The 27,186-nt window shown below is 25.7% G+C and overlaps 1 long non-coding RNA gene across 1 annotated transcript; it reads right to left on the bottom strand.

Annotated features, from left to right (window-relative positions):
- Positions 1-206: 206 nt before the first annotated feature.
- Positions 207-4,507, bottom strand: LOC136973739 (uncharacterized). Its single transcript, XR_010880545.1, has 4 exons — positions 4,326-4,507; positions 3,577-3,782; positions 2,115-2,212; positions 207-682 (listed from the first exon to the last, which is right to left on the bottom strand). It is a non-coding gene; the product is annotated as an uncharacterized lncRNA (long non-coding RNA).
- Between the last annotated feature and the right edge of the window lie 22,679 nt (positions 4,508-27,186).

Below are 27,186 nucleotides of genomic sequence, written 5' to 3' on the forward strand. Positions count from 1 at the left end.
TTATTAACTTTGTTATATTCTAATTAAATTGATATTAATCGTTTTAATGCTATTTTAATTAATTATTTACATGTAAATTTAATAAAATTATTTATTAAAAAAATTTATTAAAATAAGTTAAAATGTAAATGGACATTTTCGTCTTTTAATTTCAACTAATTACATTTAGTAAATGACAATTATCTAAATACACTTAAGATGTAATTGACAAGCGACATCAATTAATTTCCTTAATCGTAATCAACAAACTAATTACAATTAAGAAAGAAAAGTAATGGATGAAAATGATTTTCAACAATGAATTTTAATTGTTGGTCGTCGCTATACTTAATTTCATTCAATTACCGCATTAAAAGCAAATTATAAATTTAAACAAGTAAAGAATATTTATTAAGTTAATCACATTAAAATTCAACAAAGCAAGTAGAAAGGGAGGAAGAAGAAGAAAAGAATGTTGTCTCGGGATATCTATAGTTGTATCCTAACTCCCGTCGTTCGTGGTATTGTTGTCAGGAGTGGACGATGGCAATGCTAATTGGAAGCTGGAACGATGTACACCACCTCACCTGGTTTACAGATAAGAGGAAGGACCGACGACGCCAGCTTCCCGCTGTGATGAGGAATTTTCAGGGAGTGAAAGGTCCTTTAGCTTTCTCAGGACATTTTTAAATGTATTCCTACCCTATGAGATTCATGGAATATAAGATAATCTATTAAATGGTTGAATTTTATAGCATTTAAGTGACACGCATGGACACGAATATAAATGCAAATTAAACTGTACACTGATATGAATACATTATATATAAGTTACACTGTAAGGTTTGAATAGGGTCGAAAATTTAATTTGTATCAATTAATAACCAGATGAAATATTAAATAACAAATAAATGTAGTCAGGTAGATTTATCTTTTAAAAAATAATAATAAATTGCAGTAATTTATTATTATTTTTCGAGGTTATAAATGTTACTCAATGGATAAAAATAGTTTGAATGCGAATTGAGAATGAAAAATAATTAATTTTCTCGATAAACAACGTTTTTTTTTTTAAATTCATTTTTCATTAAAAAAAAGTGTCATTTCAAATTAATTCTAATTTATAAATTTAAAACTTTCTCCCCCCCCAAAAAAACGTTTAAAATAATAAACTTTTTGCTGTTAAATTAATTATAATTAACTGATTACGATTAAGAAAATGTAATTGATTGCAATTATTTTTAACAAGGAATTTTAATTGTTATCGACATATTTTAAATGTATTCGGTTACTTATTTAATTATAATTAAATTTTATTTATAAATTAACGATTTTTTAATTTAATTCTTCAGCAAATTTAACATCTTATATTCAATTTCATCTATTTTTAAAGAATGTTTGCACAATAAAAATTATAAACCTAGCATTAATAGAAAAAAATTATTAATATTAAATTTAGATTTCATAATTTATCTTCCAAAATGGACGAAAAAAAAAATTATATATATATACATAGAAAGTTAATTAAAATTAAAGCATAAATAATGCTTTTATAAGCATATGACTATAATTAATATTTTGATACATAATTAAGTATACGCCCAGAAGTGTATTTTAATTAATTTTCTTTTTATTTTATTCTTCATCGGGGACCATAAAAACTGCAAAACTAAATTTTCTTACCATATTTCATCGCAATAATCTATTTCCCCATTGCAAAAGCCCTAAGGCATGGGGTCTTTAGGTCGGAATTCTGACAGCCACTTATTTGGTGTCTCTTTCTGCCAGCCGCAATCTTAAAATTCAGGATATTTTTGTCAAGAAAATAAAAAAAATATATATATTTCAGGAGAAAAACTAAAAATAATTCATTTATCCATTTATTATTACACGTAATTTCTTCCTTATTTTTTTAAATTGTAATTTATTTTCCTAATTTCTTACTTGCAACATTTATAGTTTATATATATATATATATATATATATAAAATTGGATTTATTTTTTGTGTTGAGCGGCCTTAAACTATTGTCAGATAGTCGTAAAATAAGAGAAAGAATCCCGAAACTGTGAAATGTTTTAGATACACGATATCACCGAGTTAAGAAAAATTAAGGAGGTTGTTCTTGTAACAAACCTGCAATTTTCAGATAAGCGAATGTCTCCAATAATGATGAACGATGCTTCTTCAACTGATCTGTAAGTCGACATCCCAACAGGTTAGTTATCCCTAAACTTTAAACAATTTACTATTTATTAATAAAGCTAACACATAACTAATTTATATACTGCTGAATTTTTAAATACGTGAATACGTATATGCTTTTAATTTCTTAATTATTTTTTAATTAATTTTCAAAATGTCTTATCCTTTAACTTGTGATTAAAATATTATAGACTTACATAAAAATAAAAAAAAAATTTTCTACTTAATAAATTATTTTCAATAACTTTTCGAGATGGGAAATAATTTTAAAATTTTTTTTTATACCTTAAAAATTGAGTTTTTGTTAAAGATTTATCGAAATTTTATTAAGTGAATTCCATAAATATAGGATTAAAAATACATTAAAAATAAAATTAAATTTATTTTAAATGATAATTTCATGTTAAAATATTATAAAATTTAACCTGAATTTGCTATTTTCTAAAATTTAAATTATACGTTTTCAAATAATTAATTTTAAGTTTTAAATACTGTGAATTTAATGATTAAATTAAATTTTAAGTACTTCAGACGCGTCTTTTTAAAATTACATTTATAACAAGTCAATTAGTAAATTGAAGGATTTATAAAAATGCATTGAATTACTTTATAGTATTATTTCCCAACTAGTAGCTCGCGTGCCCTCGTATCTATTCTACAGTAAACTAAAGGAGATAAGATTGAATAACACTTCTGTGTATTGATATTATAGTGTATCTAGATCTATTATTATCTATTTTTTAAGATATTTTAAATATTAAATTAGTTATTAAGCAGACTTAGGCTGTAATAATTATTTTAACTTATAATAATCTTCTTTATAAATTAATACAGAACTTAATATAATTAAGCATAATAGATAAATATTTTAAGCATTAATTACTTAATTATACTACCTTTATAAAATATTCAGACCTGAATTTCTATAGATTTTTATATAAATAACTTACTCGTATGAAGAAATAGCATGCATCTTTAATATATTCAAAGCTAAAGTAGAGCCATAAATATTGAATTTTTTAAGTAGGATTTGATATGTTTAATGCAATAACATTTATATAAATCCAATTTAAGCACATTTAAAATTATTTTTAAAACCAAAAGATTTAATTTAAACTGATTAATCTCTTAAAAATCACTTGGAAAACGCGTAAATTTACGGTTAAGAGATTAAAAAGAGCGATGTTTACATGTAAATAAATATAATTTCTATCATTTAAGCTAATTTAAAATAATTAGCGCTACAACTAACATTAAACTTTGAGTCTTATAAAATATTTCATCAACAATATTAATAATATTTTAGCTAATTTATATTCACATTTATAAATAATGAAAACAGGACAAAGCTATTTTCTACGGTACAATATTCTATTATAGTAAGTCACAGTACTTGGTTTGGTTAATTCAGAGTTGAAAGGCAATTGCCTTGCCCAGTCACAGTTGTCTGTCACGACTGTGATCTCGGTAGACCTTAAGTTCAAAGTTCACAATTTCTCCCCATTGCATCCGTGACGGCTTCATTCTCTTACCGTTTCTTTTAGTCATGAATTCGATGAGATCTTCTTATACAGCGAATTAAATTGGTAAAAACCGAATCTAAACATTTTAAAAAAATCAATTAAAATATAAAATATTAAAGCCTCAAACCTTGAAATTATATAAAAACTCCATTCTAAAGGATCTTCACTTCTTGAGAAGAAAAATATATAATTTTTATAATAATCGATGCGTATAATAATCAATTTTCTTTTAAAATTTACGCTCCACAACAACTTAAAATAATTTTAAAAACATTTTTCAACGCTATATTTATAATAATGTTGTTTATTAATAGTTTATATATTATTAAAATCGTTAAAAATAAATTTGTTTACGCTAATTTAACGCGTAATTTGAATAATTTTACAGCACGTTATGTATTATTAAATAATAAAAAATAATCATATATAATTTTTAAACGCTTAAATATATAACAATTTATATATTTTTATATAATATATATAAATATTCATTTAATTATATCAGCATTATTAAACAAATCATAAGAGATAATGCAAGTTATATATTATAAAGAGAGTCTATTATGCTTTTATAATACTGTATCGTGACTTTCACCACCCATAAAAACTTACTTCCTACCTTAAATTAACCTGAGAAATTCTGATAGTTCCCAAAAAGATAACACTCCAAGCATGACGAATAAAGCCGGACATGATCCTTCATTGACAAAGTAAATTATTTATTACATATGTCCTTTCAAGAAACCGAGAGAAAGAGGAAAAAAATATATGTACTTTAAATGATAATATAACCTTATATATAAACCCTATGATGTTATAACCATTTGAATTGTATTGTTGACAAGTCATTCTGATTTAATATTATGTGACTTATCAATGACATGTGTCGAGTTGTATACTATAAGTAAGTATCAATGACGAATAAATTACTCATCAAAAATGCTTGTAATTTTTATTCTACTTTAAAAAAACTGTTTATATCTTTAATATATATATTTAGAAACTCGTAAATCTTACTTTTTAAATCATAATTTCAACTTTAAATTTGTCAAATTGAATTGTTTATTAAGCAATTCTTGTCTATAAATATCTTAATATCTAGTGTTAGTAATATTTATATACATTTAAACGAGTCTATAGCTTTAAAGGCTAGCGAATCTTGAATCAATTGAGATGTTAGAAATATAGTACTTAAGCCTGTAGGCTATTCATTTAAGTTTTTCTAAGGTTTGTGTAGTTGCGAGTTGAATATAAATAGCTTAAAATCATTGACGATAAATTAAGAAAAGCTATAAAAAGTTTAATGATTAATAACAATATTTATCATCCTCTTAATGATCTGAATTAATATTTTTAACACTAAACTCTATTTTATATTTATCAAATTAGATTATTTATTAAGCGATTTACGATGTTTTCAGTCTTCTTATTTCATTCTATATATTTTCAATACTTACAAATCTTAATTGTAAACCTGCAGGCTCCTATACAATCCTTATTTTTGTAAATTTTAACTTATTTACGAATGGAGGAGCATTTAAAATCATTGATAAATAGAGAAAGGCTACCAAATTTTTAATGATTAATCGATAATTCCATTAATAGAAGCATTTATTATCGTGTTAAATAATTTAAATTAACAAAATGAGTTGTTTATTTAAGTAATTCATGCCATCTTCAGCTCAATATTAATGTTTTTAATGCCCGCATACTTGTAGATCATAGACACTACAAGCCTTCGAGCCTATGCCCTTCTGTACAGGTCATTTTTTAAAGCGTGAAATTTAAACATTATATAATTACCAGTGATATATAATTAGCTTAAAATCATCGTTGACAAATGAAGATATCACAAACCTTAAAGATTAATCAACACTCCCCATCAGCAGTAGTAATAATTCTACAGATGTTTATTTTCCCATTATTTGAATGAAGTGGACACCGCCCTTCCATCAACCCCCTTACCTTTTACATGACTAACTTTCTATTAAAATCTACATCGATCTCTTTGCTAATATTTTGTATTCATAACACACATTTTTGCGGTACTTTCTACCATTTTTTTTTATTGTTGTTGTTCGTCATGCATCTAACGTGTATGCACTACTACTGTGTAGCTGCAGCACTAAAATAAAATTCTCGGAATTACTACTGCATACATACAATTCTATTTAATATTTTTAGTAATAATTTCCTTAAAATTGATGACTCATACGTCTCCCTACGGGTGAAGATCCTGAGAAATTCTCATAACATACGACTCTACACTAATGGGGGCTATGTTAATAACATATATAGGAACACCCCCCTTTAAATAATATCGGTACTAATTTAGTACCGAAATCTTACCACACCCCACTCTCTGATACGACCACTTTTCGGGTTAATTGTCATATTTGTTATTTATCAGGTGAATTTTACGTTACCGCACTTATGGTAAGTTATATGCATGTGATCATACTAAAACTAATGGAGAGTCCGACCTCCGAGTGTCAAATCACATGACAACCGGTAGTTAGACCTGTCACCACTTCCGGCTATCAACTGCGCATGTTCGAGTACTAAAACAATTAAATTGAATAACTCACAAGGTTATAATTACGTATAGGCGAGGTTCCAACTTGTGTCAATTTTGTGGAAAGAGCAATTTTTGTTTGAAAATTTAACGCCTCTTTTGTAATATTACTTGTAAATTAAATTTTCTCCAGTGTCCTGATTTAATGATTTTTTTTTTGTTTTTTTAGATTTGTACGAGATTCCTTTATACAAAAATACTAAATTTGAATTGAAAATATATCAAAAATTGAGCGTTTAATACAGTAAAATGTGTGTATTATGCTATTAAAAATTGATTTTAAAAGTTAAATTATATTAATTTTGTAATTTTTCGAGGAAATTTTATGTTTTTACTTATAAAATTGCATTTTATGTGCATGTGAAATGGTTTGCCTGCATGAATTTTTTAGTTTTTTTTTTTTAATAATGGAATTGAGTAATATAGTAGTGTGGTTCACGTGAACGTATCATAAATAAAATTCACGTGATTGTGCGTGATAATGTACGAAAAAAATAAATAATAAAAAAATTCTTAATTATCAACTCATGTCAGTAACAATGTCTACTAACATAAATACTGGTAAATCAATTTAGAGAACAAAAAAATATATAAAATTTTATAAATATTAAAGAAAAATTTAAACAGAAATTTATATTTGTAGAAGAATAAAAAGGGAAAAAAATGTTTGTAGTTCCATTACAAATATTTTGATTGAACTAAAATGAGATGTGAAAAAATTTAGTTTTTAATGCGCTTTCAATCAATCTTTATGTTCAAGGTGTGGACAGGTGAAAGTCGACTTTTCTTTTACTTATTCTAAATTCTTTTTTTCTAAGTTTCTCTTACGAAAATACTAGAATAAAACTATTTCTAGAAGTGCAGGTGTTTAAAATGCGAACCGACTCCTCCCTACAGGCCTATATATATAGACTACACATATTTTTTTTAATTCTAGAGTTTTTTTTTTTTTTACTATCTTTCTATGTACTAACATCTTTATACAATATATATTAACTATATACATTGCATATAAGATCTATTAGCTAAATATATCCTATCTTATATCTTTAAAACATCGAAATTATCACGAATTGTTTACATTCGGGTCACGTCTTCTTTCGTGACTTTAATCATATATATACCTATATAAACACGCGGTTGTTTCAAAAAAATATATAAGTTTTACCCATCAAAAAATGTAAGAAAATTATTAAAAAACATCCTAAATTTGTTAATTTATGTTAATTTTTTGAGTTTAAAACGTATTTTTGCTTTATAAATCACTTGAAAATGTGGGATTATGTAATCGTAGAAGTGTATTTGATAGCAAATTCAATGTGTTAGAAGATAGAAAAAAAAACTAATTTTTTTAAAAGTTATATCAGGAAGTTATAAGCTGAATCACGTATTAAAGATTATATATGTGAAGAACACGTTACAGATCGGTTTGGCAAACACACCTGTGCACACCTTTACCATCTGCTATAGTTGTCAGTAGAGAGGTCTGACGGTGGAGTCAAAACTGTCAAAATTTGAAGACGGTAAGAGAGAACTATTATTAGTAGTACATCTGGTATTTTGAGAGGTAAAAGAAGAAAAATTGATGGAGAAGGACCACAACAAAGATGAGCTTTCTTATGCCCCAAAGGATATCTAAATTTAGAATGTTAATTAGATACGAATAATCGCCACACTATTCAATTTTATCTTAAGATAAAATTATAAAAATTTGAATTTTTTAAGCTTAAAAAAATAATTTATAAACTGTGCCGAAAAATCTGTATACTTATAAATTACTTAATTAAAATTATAATTAAGTCTATTTAAATGATTGTTTAGACGTAATAACGTTCATTAATAAACATTAAATTTTATTTAATTAGAATTTTTTTTAAATTTAATTAAGGTTATAAATCATTTTATAATTTGTTATAAGGATATTTAATAAGTTGTATATTGAACTTAATTATATTAAAAAAAATACATAAGTGATATAAAAGAAGGAATTTATATTCAAAAAACTAGCTCGTGTGAAGTTGTTTTGAAACTTTGACGTGTATTTGATAGTTTTAAAGATATTATTTATAAACATAAAAATATATAAATATGTTTTTTTACTTTTTAAACACGTTTGGTATGTCTTAAAAATTTCTAACATAAAATTAGCACTAGTGGGTTGTCAAATTTAATGACCCATCTTGGGAGACTAATCGGATCAACCATAATGACAACTTGTCGCTATATCTATCATTGAAAGATCTTTTTTTCTTTCTGGCTTCTATTTCTGCAATAAATCAATGTTCTATCTCTTCCTATGAATTCTCATATTATTTATTTTGATATGTCTGTCAGAGGAAAGCAACTTCCTCAATACAGCTTCAGGGAATTGTACAATTGATGCAATCAAGGAAGAGGCATCCTCTATCATCATATAGAAAAATACAGATCAAAGTACTAATTTTTTTTCTTCTTCGTTTTTTTACAAAGATAAAATTATAAATAACTTAAATTCTTGTCCGTACTCCTTTATTTACGTTTATACAAAGGATAAAGACTTATATTAATGTTCTACACTTTAAAAAAATTTGCAGTTAACCTGTTCGAATCGGTGAAGATCGTGATTTACCTTACTAAATAGGTATTACTTACTTTAAAGTATGTTTTTTAAGGTCCAAGTAATTCCTAAAAGTTATAGATAAAAATCTTATTTGTGTATAAGACAAATGTTGTTAAGTCTAACGATCAGACATACCGTAAATCATGGAGAAGCATTCGACTTCAACTTTCTTCCTTGTAAAGAAAGAGCGTTTAGATCCTCAGATCCGGCTGCACCCTGGGTAGAAGAAAGGCTTAACCCGAGTCGTATTAGTGACCTGTCCTCTGTGGTTGGTCCTAAACCCGCTGAGCTCAATTTTTTTTTCTGTAAAGGGGCCGTTTGGGAGTGAAAGAATTATAAGACTCATGCAATATTCACAATAATTTAATAGGGTCTAGCCTATAAGCTGGAGTCCTATATGTAAAAGATATATGTCGCATATAGTTTTTTTTCTCCTTCTTTTTTTAAGAGCAATTTAATAGTTTTGTTACATAAAAATCAAGAAAATTGTAGGAGAAAGAATGTTTTAAGAAGTGTTTCACGTAGAAAATATACGTTTAAAGTGTCGAAAGTGAAAGGCAAAACGAATGGCATCGGCAATTTTTCGATAAACTCACTCTAACTCGTTCAATATATCATCTAAATGCATTTAAAATACCGAAAATCTTCCATCTTTTATATTTAAAGATCGTAATAAATTGAATTATTTTATCAATCAGAAAATTCATTTCTTTTTTATGTATAAAAATAATATAAAAAAAGGAGGATCTTTTAAACAGTTGACAAACTTAAAAAACGATGCAATTATAATAAAGTTAACACAAGGAAATATTTAGAAAGAACTCTAATACATTAGAATTATTAGAAAATTCGATTTTCGTGCTATCCCCAATGATGTCATTCATTGAATAATTAATATAAGAGTTCTAACTGAAGTAATTTATCGATTTGCTGTTCAATGACTTGTCATATACCATTTTCAGGACATCTGCTCTTCTAAAAAACAGCATTAAAAAATCCAATTTTTAAAATAATTTCAATAAAGAATCAAGTAAAAAATACCCTTACACACTTATTTACACAAAAAAACAAATTAAAAAAACATTAACTACAATTAAACCTTTACTAATTAATCACTGTATAAGTGTCATTAAAGAAGTGTATTTTAATAAAAATTAATTTGATTATTGTTTAATTTATAAAAGAATCTTTAAAGGCGATAATAAAGTAAATTTTACAAATATAATTTAAAAAAAAAAATTAGTAAAATTCATTCTTAAAATCGTATACGTGTTCTGCTTACATAAAACTTCAGAATGTAATCATTAATGTAAAAAATAGCTTGACATGTTAGAAGTCAACACAAATAATTAGCAAAGTGTAGAGAAATAATATATTATCTACTGTCAACAGTATCAGATAAATTAGTTATCATCTTTTATGGAAACACTTTAAAAGCTTTTTTTTCCCCTTTATCTCTCTTATTTGATGGCTACGTTCTTGTCAAATGAATCTTCTTTTCTAATTGGAAAATATGGTTTAATTGTCTGGATATATTTTTGTTTGATACAAATTAAAAATTATTAGATGTATCTTAATTTATTTCATTAACTTTTAATTAATTTTGATATACGAATTTCTTCATATTAAGTATTTTTTTTTCTTTTAAAGTTGAAAATTTTAGTGAATTTTGTTTAGAAAATTGAGTTTTTTGAGTTTCTCTGTCTAAAAATATGTTTAAAAATTAATGTAAAATATGAAAAATTCGTGTTAAGTTGAAGTTGTTGAAATAATTAAGAAGTTTTTTAAGGTTTAGAATTAATAAAATGAATTTTTTAAATAAATAAATTGGATTAATTTAAAGAAAAAAATCATTGATTATTTTCAAAATAAATTGAATTTTAGGATTTTTAAGAAAAATTTTAAAATTTAAGAAATAAATTTTAAAAAATTAAACTGAAAATCAACATATTTATTGGACTGAAGAAATAAATTAAAACAAAAAAAAAATTGAAATGAAATTTAAAAATTTTTTTAGCTATAGAAAATAAAATTAAAAGTCGAAAATTGTCAAAATAAATTTATAAAATATTGAAGAATAAATTTAAAAAATGATAGAAACAAAATAAGGAAGATAAATTCTAAAAAATCAACCATTACAAAACTCTTGGAAACTATACAAAGGAGTTTTACAACATATTAAGCAACTCTCAAACAATAAAGATTTAAGAATAAATATTACAAAATGAATTACTAAATCCATTAGTTGAACAAAAATTAAATTTCAAAATATTCACTTATAAAAATAAAATTATCCTTGATTGATTCGAGAACCAAAAAAAAGAGGGGGGAAGAGAAAAAGAGAGGAATAGAAAACACTAATCATTCCTGTCAGTAATTTCCGGTTGACTTAACGTTAACGCCCCCTTGGTCAAGACAATAGGGATGCCCCCATTGGCCCCCCCGCTGTCTTTTTCGTCCCTCGTGCCAATCAAATGTCAGAATATGATTGGACTTCTAACCTATGATTAGAGAGGAGCTGTCACTGCAGATGTCCGTTTGATAATGCGCTTGCCCCGACGATACAACGATTTGATTGGATAAATGCTCGAATGAAAACGACCAATAAACGTCATGAGAAATTCGAAATCGTTAATTGGATGTGATAAATGTTAATACGGATGTTGCTATAGGACGAAAGTAGTAATTAATTAATTTAAAAAAAAAATTTAAACGGAGGATATAGTTATTATGATCGTATTTATAATCCCTTATTAATGATCTAACGTTTCTTAAAATCTATCAATAAGGATTAAAGTTTATCCCTTATTAATGATTTATAATTATAGGATTAGAAATAGGTAATATGCCTCAAGGATTATGAGTATTGTGAAAATATATTATTGTTTTCTGTGAGAAATTTTGTTGACCTATTTCGCATATTGTCATCTTCCTGGTTTAAAGTCGAGTTTAATTTAAATTTTGTTGAATGAGAATCGAAGATATGGGCTGCACCTGTAAGGGACTTTCTACTTTACAGAATTTATTTATCTACGTTAAAGATTGGCTTGCAATTCTATAATACAGTTTACAGACTTCGTGTATATAAACTCTGACATATGTTCTATACATAAACATTACTATATATGTAGCATGATTTTAATTAATTGAAAATAAAATTTAATCAGCCATAAGGCAGATAGCGATCTGAAGACCTAATTTTACAAGTCCTTACAATGTAGATCTAATGTAATATCATGTAAAACCATGTTATGACACGTACTGCCTTGTATGTAATAGCCGTTGTCGACTTAAATAAATCTGTAATTATATTAAATTACAAAATTAATTAGATATGGAAGTTAATGAAGTATCTTTGGCATTCATTCTATATAAGCTATAATAAGAAAGTTATAATTATAGTTTAAGTTCATTCCTTGGCATGGACTTCGCATATAAAGTAGCTTCTATGTCAACTTAATTCTAGATAATTCGGGAAAACTAGGTTATTTAGTAGATCCATTTCTTCAATATAAAGCCTGCAAAATCTCGTAGCGATTTTTTATTCCAAACAAGCAAGCTCTAGCAACTAGTTAGCTCTAGAACAAGTTAATCCTGTATAGAGCCCATTTAGTTCTAGAATCGTTTCAGAGATTAATAATAGTTTCTTACAACTATCGTCATCATTAAAACCCATTTTCAATGCTGCTTTCAAATCCAAAATAACGTTTTTTGATGTATAATGTTTAAAAAATATTTATTTTGAAGCATATTAAAGTATTTCTGAACGTTCTACCTTAATATCTTCTAGATAACCTCAGCTGTAGATCAAAATTGTATTATTTCTACTGTATTATAGTATATATATGTTTATATATATCTAGATATTAATTGAATCTATCTGTTAATTGCCAGGTGATGCTTCAAAGTGCATAAAGTACTGTACAAAAGTTAACAAACATTTTTAATGGTAGGGATCTTTATGACTTCCTTATATAAATCTCTAGACAAATCAGTAATTTTGCAAATATTGCCAATAAAAAAAAATGGCGGAAATAGGATACTGTGAGTGTGTCAAATAAATCGGATCTTAGGATTATATCAGATAGGTTAAAAGATAGAAAAGAGCGCGATCAATATCGAATCATTCCATCGGAACTCCCAAAGGTCAGAGGGCAACCACGTGTTTTCAAATCACACGAATGTCATCCAATCGGGCATAAGTTTACTCAAAACCCTGCCCAAACTGTCAAATAACCGTCCAGGTTACTCATTCAATGGTTTGGTGTAAGGAATGTTGTATATGTCAGATTATAGTTGATTAATATCGAGATTATTTTCTAACAACATATAAATGTCTCTTTGTGTTGATGTTAACGGCGATTTTTAAAGGTAACGGTTGCGTTTTAAATGATCCTTTTTAACCTAAAGGCAAGAAAAAAGTGTTTAATTTTTACTTCCCATCGAAAAATCTTAATACAAAGAGCGGAAATTGTTAATAAAAATATTTGAAGCATCATAATCATGTAAGAAATTTTGAATGGCGATTACTTAAACTGTAATTTGTAAGATTTATGAGAATAAAATTGTTCTTAGGTACAGAAAAATTGCTTAAAGAATTAAAATTAATTTATAAAAGAATGAAATATTGTTTTATAAATCACATATAAAGTTATTTAATGTTTCAAAATTCGTGTTTTAGTACACGATACGTGTTTATATATCAAAAGAAAAGTCGAATATAGGGTGAGTAAACTTTAGTTTTTATTATATAATTACTAAAAATTAATTTAATTTTAAAATTTAAGATAAATTGGTTTATCCAACATTATATTTAGTAAATTAAATTATAAAGAAATTGATTTATGAGAGTTAAATACATACCAGAGTTTATTTCGTGCAATTCTTTTAACGTAAATCAATAATTTGTAAAATAATTATTAAAAATATCTATTAAGCAGCATAAAAGTTAAATTTTTAAAATATTCTCTAATCAAAGTTGAGTTTTATATAAAAAATAAATTGATTTATAATAAAATTATTTTAATAAAATATTTAGTTTACGAGAAAAACTAGTCAAAACATAAGATTTAAGTCACAAATAAATATAGAAATATATTATATTATTAAAAATTTATATATTATACAAATAAAATAATTTAAAGACTATTTAATAGTTTTTATTTTGAGTAATAGTTTTAAATAAACTCACTTTAAAAATTGGTTAAAACCTTATAAGTTGCGCCTATTCACGAAAGATAGCGACTTATTTCGGTTGAAAAACTTTTAAATTTAACCAAATTCTTTATGAATAAAGGAGAAAAAATAGTAAAAAATATAAAAATTTCTTCATAAAATATTACTCTACTCTTTCCAGATCGTTTAGATACCATTAAAATATGAACGTAATAAATTTGTCTACAAAGTAAAATGCATTTTTTTTTCCTATAATAAAATCGATCTGTAGAATACATTTTCAGCTCTTATAAGGCTCTAATTAATAATAAAGTATTTTAAAAAATTACCATAAAAATAAATTTTATTTCAAAAATTAATTTTTTTCCCTTAATTTCTTCCTCACAAATTAAAGAAAAGAAGAGAGAGAGAGAGAGAGAGAGAAAGAGAAGGGGGAAAGAAAATAGAAAAAAAAGGAAGTCAAATGACAAAAATAAGCGGCATTATTTTAGACATCAAAAGGTGTCTTTAATAAGATTTCTTATTTTTCTGATTGTACGATATAAGGTCTCCAGGTCGTCACGTATTATGTCCATCAGTCAGTTTTAAAGAATCATACTTTGAAACCTGTAGAACAGATAAAAAGAATACCTTACATCCGGCACATACATCACCCAGTCACCGTGACAAATCGGCACAGTCCTTTGTGGTAGCCATGGGATGGAACCTCATAACAAAATTAAAACGTAATTAGAGACGGTGGAACCATTGCTTTGAAAAGATTACTTCTTTACACTTAAGTATAACAGCTAATTGCTGCACCATCCATCTTCGAACCAAGAAATCACTCCTATTTCTTACTACTAACTCGTAATTGGTTTGATTAACAAGATGGCTATAGGCGAGCGAGATTTTTCTTGGACATATGTAAATTTTCTTTATTGATTTTACGCATAAAGGCTCGAATATTTACGAATTTTGCCGTGTAAACAGTCAAAAATCCTCGAAGAAACTTGCTAAAAATCTTCACAAATCGATGCTTGGGAGGGATGTTAACGACGTCACGTTTATGTATTTTAACGTTAAAAAAGATTTTTTTGCACAAATTTTCTTAAAATTTTGACTTTTACATGCCAAAATCGCATTCAGAATCGATCCTTGTACTATTTTCTACACATATAAATAGTATAAAAGTTTGTAAAAACACTACTCTTTACGTGTATACAAGCACTAAAAAGTGTGTGCCTTAAACTCTACATAACTTAACTTTATATAATATTTAAGCCCTGTTTAGGCATTAATTTAAACTTCGATAAATATATTTTAAATTTAGAATTAATTTCTGTCACGAAATTGATTCGCAAAATTCAAAAAGGAAAGGATAATAAAGGTAATTAAATTAGTCAAGTATGCATTTAAAGCATTGTTTTAATCGGTTACGTCTGGAACGTGACGAAAGCCTAAACGTATAGAAAATTAAATTATCTTTTGTATGTGGAATAATTAAAAAATAATGCAAATTACAATTAGCATTAACACAAACCAGCTTCTGAATGTATTGCGTACGTGATGGGAAGGAAAAATGGCCTCTTTAGTTCCTATCATTGGATTATTTTACTATGAAATCTGGTTAATTCTTCCTTTATATATATGATATAAATACTCGAATTTTATTTAAATATAATTAAAATAACAAAAGAAAATCATTTTTTAATTAGAATTAACATAAAAACAATTATAATTATTGCAGTATTTAGCTTTAAGACTCAACTCTGGAGCAAAATTTAGTTCGATTTTTTTAATAATTTAAACATTTAAAGCTATAAATATACATTTTAATGTTATTAAAGTGGTGAATTTTTAAATAAAAGTTATTTTCTCATAATTTTAATTGTAATAAACTCGTGTATACAATTTTTTTTTCTCTCATGAAAATTGAAACAATTAAGATTTCCTTATGATATTTATACGCTATTTTACACTAATTAATTAACTTTTTTTAAAATATCTCTTTTATAAATATTAAATTTTGCTTAAAGTATTTATATATATTTATTATTTCATTTTTTAAATGTAATTATACATTTATATTAATTAATTTAGCTGTTTATATATATATAGAAATTGTAGTAATTATTAACCTTTATTAATCATTAAAGTATGGAGTAAAAAAAAATATATATATATATATAATTGATAAAAACAATTCATTAAATAAATAATTTTTAAATTTAAATTCGAATAACCACGTGTTCTAGACGTCAAATTCGTTCGCCGTTATACGTAACTCGCGCCATCTATCGTCCGAAGCGAAAAGTAAAAGCGCGTAGGATCAATTAACGCTTAAAAATTTCATTTTTACACTTAAATTTATAATTTTTTAAATAATTAAAATATCCGAAAAAATTACCAAATTAAAGATGAATATAAAACGATTTAATTCGTTGGTAAAATATATAATTTTAAGTTTTAAATAATGTATAAAGTGTGGTTTTTTTCTCATCACTCCTAAGTTTACACCCCCTTAAAGTAATAATTCATAAAAATTATACTATAATTAAGCAGTGTAAAAAATAGGAACGAATTTAATAATAATAAAAAAAAAATTAAGTTGTAAGATAAATAAATTATAACAATTTAATTACAATAAACGAGTGTGATTATATTTGATGATATAAGGTACAGAGTGCCTTATTAAGGTATCAATAGAGATTGAAATATATAGAAGTTGACAGCAGAGGATAGGGAAGATCAGGGGAAGGAACGAAAAAAAAGATCTTCCACAAATTAATGAGAGAGAAAGTAGAAAAAAAATTTCTTAGAGAGAATCTGTAGAAAAAATCCTTCAACTAATCCACTAACACGTCACTTTTTTAGCGATTAATTGCTTGGATTAACTGGGTAGTTGCCTTATCTTTACTTTGTGTAAGGTTTTGTCTTACGTCCTCACTTTTTATCTCAAAAAAGTTACATACTTTAGAAGGATTTAGCGATTATTGAGGCTTGGAAAAACTCGTGTAATAATTAATATACTTAACGATAGTTGAATAGATTTAGTTAATTTATTTTATTTATTTATTTTTTCTCGTGAATATTCTATTTAGAAAAACGGTAATTTTGTACCATTTTTTTCGTATATATGTAGCCTTTTTTAACGTATAATTTATATTTTAACTTAATTTAAATCGAAATTTTAAAGGGTTTACTCGTTAGAAAGTCTTAAAAATATAACAAAATTAATTAAATTTTATTGTTGCTTCTTATGCCATTTTATTAAAGTTGACCCAATATTTTATAATTAATATTTATATATGCGAAAAAAATAAGTGAAATGGTTCCTTTTTTTGTGTAGTATGCCCCATTGAGTGCATTTAACGTGATAAATTAAAATTTTAAACTGAATTAAATACTCTAGTGTATAGTTATAGAGTTTTATATAATGTATCATTAATTAGTTTAAATTATAACATTATAAATGACATTTTTATAAGCTTAAAAGTGTATTAAAAAAACCAAGTTTTATATATATTTTTAGTGTTTTAATATAGATTTTATAGGTGACTTGTAAAGGAAGGGAATTCGAGTTATTATTAGTATATAAATAAGAATGTATAGAATATAACAAGTTATATCTTTTATAAAACGAAGTAAAAGTCTTGAATTAAAAATAATTAACTGTATTGATACTATAGAAGCATAATTACCTTGTCTACCGATTAAACAAAACATGAAAAATCGTGTTGTAACTACTGATCATCAGTCATCACACAGTTTTCTCATTGGTTTTTGTCTTAATGAGCACTTTTCACAGATTAATCTAAGCTCACGAAATACAAAAAAAAGTTGATTATGTCTTATTAATCTATAAAACTTATTATTATTATATTTTTTTTCCATGTAAATAATAAAAAAAAGGTATACGCGAGCTCCATTTTAATGTAAAACAAACGTAAGCATCCACTCCGTAAACGTAACTTAATTATTTATTAAATTAATTTTAATTATATACATTTAAAAATTATCTTAATCATTATTTTTCTATAAAAATTAATTAAAATTATTAAATAATTTTTTAAAAATTAGAAGAAGTATAATACTTTATAACTCGATAGAACGTTTGCATTAATTTTTTAAAGTGATTTATATTTAAAAAAATTAAGCTTAAATTAATTTTAAAAATGGATAAGATGAAATTTATTAGTGGAAAATATTCCAAAATGTGGATTTTAACAGTAAGAAGGGGGACGGGATCAGCTATCAAAAAACAATAAAAAAATTAAAGATTTTGTCGTGTGTTTAAGATAAAACTTTTAAAAGTAGATTGATATTTCCTTCACATATTAAGATAAGGGACATCTGTCTCCAAAACATTGCTTAATTTTATAACTTTCCATTAAAGAAAGTGCCTGGGGATAACTTTATCTACTTATTCTTCGGTGTTAATGAGAATATTAGAAATTTAATTGGAACTGATCACGTGCTATTATTGAAGTAAAATTAATGTCCGTGAACAGGAGGGAAATAAGCTAACTTTAAATGACTAGAATATTTTCAATGACTTAATAATAATGAATTAATACAGGATTTATGAATGTACGAGTATATAATATATTAATCCTTATATAAATATCTATACCTAAATACTACAGATAAATACATATTATCAATCTTTTTTCACTCAGGTACCCTTGAACTTTCTGCCTGTAGACTTATAGTATTAACCGATCTTTGTTGAGTACCTCTAGGGATACGCGTATCACCAGTTGAGAAGTGCTGCTTTATACTGTGTAAAGTTTATATATAATTTCTGTTGCAAATGTCTGTATTGTAAGCCTTTTAATTAACATATATTTTTATAAGCAGTCATGCCTTAAGTGTCTGTAAGTAAAGCCTACATAATAATGGGAAAGTAGTGTTTATGTATAAAACTAGCCCATAATATGTATACGAGAAGTCTTTCATTAAGACTTACACATGGTATCTGTATCCTCTTGTCTACGTATAAACATAAGTAAACTAGTAAACATATCAGTATTAAAGTAAGGGAATTTATTAATAGATAAGATCAGCATCTCTGAACTCAATTAATAATAACTTAATCAATCATAAAACTATATTAAAATTGAGAATGTATTAGGATTTTCAATTATAAAATTCACTGTATTTACTTGATATTAGTTAATTTATCTTTATAGATTTGTATTATTATATATTATCAACAAAAATAGGCCCTAGAACCCCGAGACCTCTAATTTGGTCCCCATTTTGGAGACCCTGTTTACACAAATAACAAATAATTAAAGCAGAAAAATAATCTTGTAGAAATATTAGCCAATGGCCAAAGTTCTTTCATTATTTAGAACAAAAAATAATCAGAAAACGGATAATTGTTTAATTATTTCTCCCTGTGATGGGTCCCTTAAAGCTCATGGTCTTCGGCTGCACCCCTCTCGTAGGGTATGTATCTAGATAGAGGCCCTCTCGAGACCCACTAAATACAGGCCCTCTAGATACAGGACTCTAAATTTATCCTTTCCTAGGACCTTATTCTAGATACAGGCCCTACGAGAGAATAAATTTAACGATATTTTTCTGTATTTTCCTATGAAATTTCCTAACAGAAGCATCACCATGATATTGAGAAACCTGCAAAAATCAGCTTAACCTATCTACCACGTGATTTTTCTTTTATTTATCATAATATTATCTCGAAAATAATTATTTTGAAACACGATAATATCGTAAATATGTTACGTAAATTTATATTTCACATATGAAATTAATTCCGAATGAATTATCAAGGCCGACTTGAGTAATAATATGATAAAAGTTTACATACATTTAAATGTATTACATTAAAAAATTAATATCCTTATATTATTTACACGTATTATTTATATTTAAATATATTTGTAAAATTAATTTGTATAAAAAAACATCATCTAAAGGACTTTAAAACAATATTTTAAAGAAGAAATATAATGAATATCTTTAATTTAAAAAATGTTAATTATTTATTTTTAATTATTAGAAGCATTATCAGGGCGATAAGTAATAAGAACAAACATTAAAATGAAAATCATATTTAAAGTTTGGTTATTTGCCATTGTTATGCTTATCACGAAGTGTCAAGGGGATGAAATTAGGGAGAGGAGTGGGGTGTCCAGGTTCCATGTTAGCGTATACTTTCCTCGGGGTCCTAGAAAGTAACTATGAAAAATTTGGTGACGATCGGTCAAAGGGTTTGGAAGAAATGTACAGACATACAAACAGACGTTTTGTTTTTTATATATATTTTTAAGATAGAAACAACATATTTTTATACTAATTAAGGTAAAAATCACATTCTAAAATAATAAAAAAGCAATTTTTTTAAAGGGAAATAAGATTAAATTTTTAAGATTATTTTAATTATTATACATTTTTAGAATTTAAATATATTTTTTATTTATTAATTTAAGTTTAAAATAGATCACATTTTAAAGCATTTTAAACTGTTTTAAAATACGATTTTCAACTGAAATATTATTAAAAATTTATTTAAATATAAAAAATTAAAATAAATTCTAAACAATAACGTAAATTAACACCAAAAAAATCTTTAAAATGACGTCAAAAATGAGTATTTTAAAACGAAATAACACTTTTTACAGTATTTTTTTTAGCTAAATAATACTTTTTATACATTAATTTACGTAAAAATCACACTTTAAAACTATTTTTTGAAAAAATAACGTATATATATATTTTTTAAAATATTAATTTAAGTAAAGATCAGTAGAAAGAAATATTGCTTCGTGATATTTGTCACGAACAAACGTCACGAACAAACTCAATTTATTAACTTGCTTACTCAGAAAGAGTTGAATAGACTACTCCCTGATACAGTTTATATATATACATATATATACATATATATACTATATTATTTTATTTTATTTTTATTATTCATTAATATAAAAATATATGATTGTACTTGACCCGAGTTCCGTTTCGGTTTCGATAATGATTTTAAATAGGGTAAGAGCCAGTAAAAATAATTTTGACATTTTTGACAATCTAACATCAATAATGCTAATTCGTAAAGTGATATGTGGTTGGTTAAATGCGACAATAATTGATGACGGTTATTTCAAATTTTAACCAATAAATGACACTTATTTTTTTTTTTTTAAATAATAAATTTTCTGTAATTGAAATGTACTATATGTAAATTAATTTCTTTTTAAACTGTAATTGATAAGCTCTATAGAAAATTATAATGTAAAATACTTTATAAATTCGCGTTTTTTTTTCAATTTATAAAATGTTTTTTTAAATCTTAAACTTTAAAAATATTTGTTTAAATTATTTTAAAAAACAATTATATATATATATTTTTTAAATAAAATTAAAATAAATTAGCAATAATTTATAATAAAAGAGTTATGAGAGAGAGTGAAATATGTTGTGCTAGGACTTTGCTTAATGGTAAATAAAATAAAAGAAAATCCTCCAAAGAACTTATCAAGCGGTAAATTGCTGTAAAAAATTAATTTTAAATGATAAATAAATGATTATGAGTTTTATCGAGAGTTAAAACTTATAATTTTCTTTATAATAAAATGGTTTTTAGACTATCATTCTCGATTGCAATCATCATAATCTTAAAGCAACAATAATGAGAAAAGGACAATGATTCAACTTAAGTAGAATTAAAGTAGCAATGAGAATAAAGAACAATAGAAAAATCTTTGAATCAATCTCAAGAATTAAGATCCTACCTTCGATACCATTGTAATTGTTTATGCTGTTAACGTTAATGTTGCGTTCTAAATCTCTTTTCTCCTCCTCAAAAAATTCAATTACTCAATTAAAAATAGAATAAAAACATAATAAATTTTTAAAAAATTTTAAATTTAAAAAGATTTTAACCATTTTAATTATGATTTTTAAAGCTTATTTAAAGCTTAAATTGGGCAGAAAACTATTCAATTTACAGCTTCAACCAAGTTAAAAAGAATCATTAAATTATAAAAAATATAAGCTAAAAATTGTATTATTTTTTAAATTTATTAAAATAAAAACCTTCTAAATATTGTAATAATTAAGAAAAATAATCATTTCTGTTGAGTATTTTTATAATAATAGCGCTTGAAAGAGGAGCATTTTCATGACATTGCTACATTAGTTTAAGCATCCGAACTTGATAATGATTAAGTAATTTTAAGAAATTAAACTGAAGAGGAAAAAAACGAGTTTAGAATTTACATTATTATAAAAATCTTCAAGCGAAACGAAATATTAAAATGCCTAATTTTCGTCATCGAAGTGTATAGCCCGAGGTTGTAGCAGGAATACAACTCTCAGAATAAGCGATGGCTAAACACGCAATGCTCAAAAGAAAATTGGTTCGAAGAACTTTATGAATCCATAATTATCTTTAAAGTAGAATTCTTCAGACATTCCCGTGTAATTTATTAAAGTCTAGTGTAAACACGAGTTAATTTCTTTTTAAAAAATTGCTAGTAGACTATAGAGAATCATCAATTCTCTTCCCATTTTTATCCTTATTTTTGGGTGGATACACGAATAAAAAGCTGTAAAAATAAATCGTTGGGATAAACTAAAAATCAAATCTATAATTAAAACTCATTTAATATAATTATATATATTTTTTAAAAGTAAGTTTAAACACTTTACTCCCCGTACACATGTAATGATCCCCTTTTTCGTTCTTTGTAACAAATTTTATTACCTCTCGTCCACTCCCTATTCTGTAAGAAGTAATAAATCATTGAGTTGATCATAAGCTCCTGATTTTTACAACTGACATAAAAATAAGGTAAAAATCTATTTGGTAAGAAGACAGACTTGAAATTTCACTTCAGACAATACGGGGTATTTTTGGCTCCTACTTTCTAAACCCCTAAGGCCTTAGCAAGTTTATAGCTGCTCAACGACACATACAATGCTGTAGACAAGATAAGAATTCTCAGGTGAGTGTTTTACTAAGTTAAAAGTTTGTTTCAAATATTAAATATCCTATCGTCAATGCTTTATTTGTCATATAAAGTGTATGGTCTCACGCGTACTGGCAGCATCGACAATGCGAATAAATCAGTTAAACAACAATTAATCGCTTTAATTACAATTACGTTGAATAATTAATAATTCTAATTTATAAATTTTTATCTTTCTTTAACGTATTTAATAACAATTTTAATTAAATGCATTCAACACTAATTAGAAATTATGAAGTTATTCCATGATCTCTCTAAGCGGCTCCGAGCTAAATTCTATATTAGCCTTGTTATATATACAAGAATTATTATGGAAATTACATTTAAAATGTTTCGTGTGAAGTGAATTAATAGAAGAGGCTTATAATTAACCAGTCTTTCAAGCTTTTTTTATGTTAAGTTACATGATATTTTTATTCTTGTCCTAACCTTTAGAGATGCGATAATGTTAGGTGGGATTTACATTTTATAATTTCCTGTATACTCGATCCCTTTCTTTATATGCTAAAGTCAATGGCATAGTAATCTTTCTAATTAAGTTATGAATTCAGTTTTAGGGTCTATAGGTAAGAGAATAATATCATTATTATGCGACGGATGGATTTTTACGCGTGTTTACTTAATCTTGCAATGACACCAGTAGGCAAATGATGTGTGGTGCACACTAAAGAGGTTTCTGTTGCATTTCCCAAGAGAGTGGGTGGAGATTGGCAAGTCTCTGTGGGCGTAAACCGCAAATTCCTTCTCTTCCCAGCAGGATAATCAAGATATACTATATCAGACATCATCATCAGATTACCTTATCCTGTTCTGATTGTAGCAACTTTGTTTAAACTAGAAAATTATTAAATGCACCACTCGATCACGAAGACTGCTTTTTTTTAAAATGGTATTAAACTAGAATTTTAAGCAAAAAAAAAAAAAGTTTAAGATCGGAATAAAGGGATAAAAACACCGTTTAAAGTGATAGGAATTTACTTAATAAAGTTAGAAGACTTTCAAGTTATCTGAAGTTAGAATCTTAGGATTATTCGTAAGGATTATCCCATTTCCATCAGCACACGACAAAATTGCATGGTGGGATATTTCACACCTGGATCGGAAGTTAGAGTAGACAGGAGGTGGGCTACAAAGATGTCTTGCGTTGACTACGGGGTTATCTGAAGTGTCATCTCCTTTCTCGATCGGATTCCATCTCGCATTGTGTTCTGACGGCTGGAAGAATGGTCTCTAAATATCGCCAGACTCTATCTACTCTCTTGGACATTCCTGTTTCTCTCTCCAATAACTTTTTTCTTTTTTTCAGTAAGTTTTTTTTTTCCTTTTGTTTGTTCTTCGGGTGACAATCTTCACTTCATTGAACTTAAGTTATTTCTTTTTTGGGGACAGGTGGGCTTTTAATAAAATTGTAGGAAGTTTTACAAAAATAAATGTTGAAAGATGACTTTTTTTATGTAAAAATCAGTTCAGAAGACACTTTTTCCCCCTAAAAAAATATATTTTTTAAACTAGTTTCTTCAAGATTTGATAAGGTACTGTACATAATTGAGCTTTCAGTCCATTTTATGTGGCCTACATGCCTTAATATAGCTCAAAATCTATTTTAAATTGAAAATATATTAAACAGTAAGCTTAGAAGAATTCTTTAAACTCATTAAATCCGTTCAGAATAAAATATTTTAAAAAATAATAAATTTTCAAGCGATTTTCTTTGTGTTTAGTATGCACACAATCAAGTTTTTCAGAGCTATTTTCTATGGAATTAGTGTATTAAAATAGATTAAAACCTATCCTAAACTGTGAATTTGTATATTAATAAATAAAATAATTAATAATTAAATAATTTGTATATTTTCATAAAAAGAAACGTAATTTTTCATGTAGAAATATCATAATTAATAAATAAATTACATTTTCAACAACAGAGAGCAACAAATTTAATGGAGTAAATATTAATTTCCTTCACACAAAACAGGTGAAAATTAAGAATCAAGTTAAATGGTTATGGTGTAACCTTACTCGAATCAGAACTGACTAAGAATTGTTTACAGAAGAATGCAAGAAAAATATCCCTCTAGACAAATATTTTAAGAGTTATTATCGAAGATAAATGCTCCTTTCTTGTCTAATTGTTTAAAGCGTGTGGCTCCATTCTTGACTTCCATTATGAGGAATATGTCTTTGTCTGTTTAACATCGTACATACCCTGGTATAAACATACCCGGTAGCGGCCTCTTCTACCATTAATATTCATTTTTGATTGTAATTAAGGAGGTAGGAAAAAGAGAGAAAGGCGCGTGTTTTCTTCCTTGTTTCTGACGTTTGATTGACTTAACTAATATCCTGTCCTTGCAATTTATTTCTTTTTTGTTCTTTATTCTCTTTTTTTTTTAACGTTTACAATTTGGCATTGTTAGTTATATTGGAATGCCCGAACTTATTACTTTTTTCTAATGCGATGTTTGAAGGTGAATAAGCCTGGAGTAGTTTAGCTTTTGATCAGATTCTCAAGGTTATAAAGACTTAATTAATAGGAAAATTAACTAAAATATACGTCCTTGATGATTAAATTTATTAAACATATATTAAATTGTGTATAAATCCTTAAAGTTTTTAATGATATTATCAGTTTAGCTTGTAAATTATAAGCCTTTGTGTAATTATTTTACACGAGAAACAAAGCCAAATTTTATTAAAATATATTAAAATAGTCAAATTTTAAAGTATATTAAAGTCAAATTTTATTAAAGTAGCCAAAAATATTAAAATTTTAATACATTTTCAACTGCATCTTCAACAACGTCTACACAAACTTTTGTTATACATCAAGTTTTCAGCTTTAAAAAATAAATTATTATAATCTTTAATAGTATAAAGAAAGGCTAAAAGATTGATTTCCGATTAAATTTCCTGATTTATATGAGGATTATTAACGTGTCGCGATTAGGTAGCAAATAAATGGGGCTGTTACACGAAGGCAACATCCACAAGATGAACAATAGAGGAATTAATATTTGTATAGGATGTTTTGACACTTTCAAGTTAAATGTGACTTTAAGGTGTGACTCCGCTTCCAACTTTCCACGACACTCTAAGGGTATTTTTATTGATAAGTTCAAAGCACGCAAAGTATTTTTCTTCATTCAAAAATTTGATTTTTTCCTTAATTATTGCATTATTAAGTGACACGAAAAAACTATAAACCACTATACTTTATATACAACGTCTGCTGTGATTTTTCACACTTAAGTAATGTGTAAGAATGGCCTGAATCAAGCACTTTTTCAACTCTAAAAGCAGAATTATTGTTTAGTAAATCCCTATTCCAAATATTTGCAATTTTATTAATAAATATGGAGACACAAAGCACAAATTTTCATCAAAATAATTTATTTTAAAGCACAGTTTTAATATTTAGATACAATTAATATGGATAGAAGACAACAATTTTATGCAAAATCTTATTTAATAATCATATTAATGTACAAGACGAATATAATTCCAATTAACTAAGTTTCATAATTGTCATATTGTAGATAACAACCCGTATTGGCCCATATGGATCCACATGAAATTCGTATACACCTATACAGATCATAGGGGTATATACTTAAGTTTATATACACTTTTTATTTAAATAATTCGATATCTTAGCATATTATATAAGTTTAAATTACAATTTTATACATTAACACTTAAAATATTTTTAAAAATTTAGTAAAAATGAAGCTTGTAACAAGCAGACTAAAAGTACTTGTAAATAAGTTTAAATACTGTATATTTGTTTCCTATAATAATTAATATTATTTTAATTTATTAAATAAAACATTTTGTCTTAGATAACATTATAATTGGAGAATAAAACAGGCTTTTTGCATAAGATCTAAGCGTGTTTTCTATTCTTTATTATGATTTTTCAATATAAAAATAAATTTCAATTATATTTTATTGTGGAATAAAGTCAAGTTTAAAGATATAAAATAATTTATAATATATTTTTTAATGTATATTATTCAATTTACATTTAAAATTTCAAAATAAGTTACAATTAAAAATATTAGAAATGTTTAATTGATTTAATTCAGTAAAATGTTATTTATTTATTAAATTATCAAATTTATTTATTTAAAAATTAAAATATATTTAAAAA

This window comes from Centruroides vittatus, unplaced genomic scaffold (assembly GCF_030686945.1).
Source record: "Centruroides vittatus isolate TY-2023 unplaced genomic scaffold, ASM3068694v2 contig_329, whole genome shotgun sequence".
Classification (NCBI taxonomy): Eukaryota; Metazoa; Arthropoda; class Arachnida; order Scorpiones; family Buthidae; genus Centruroides; species Centruroides vittatus.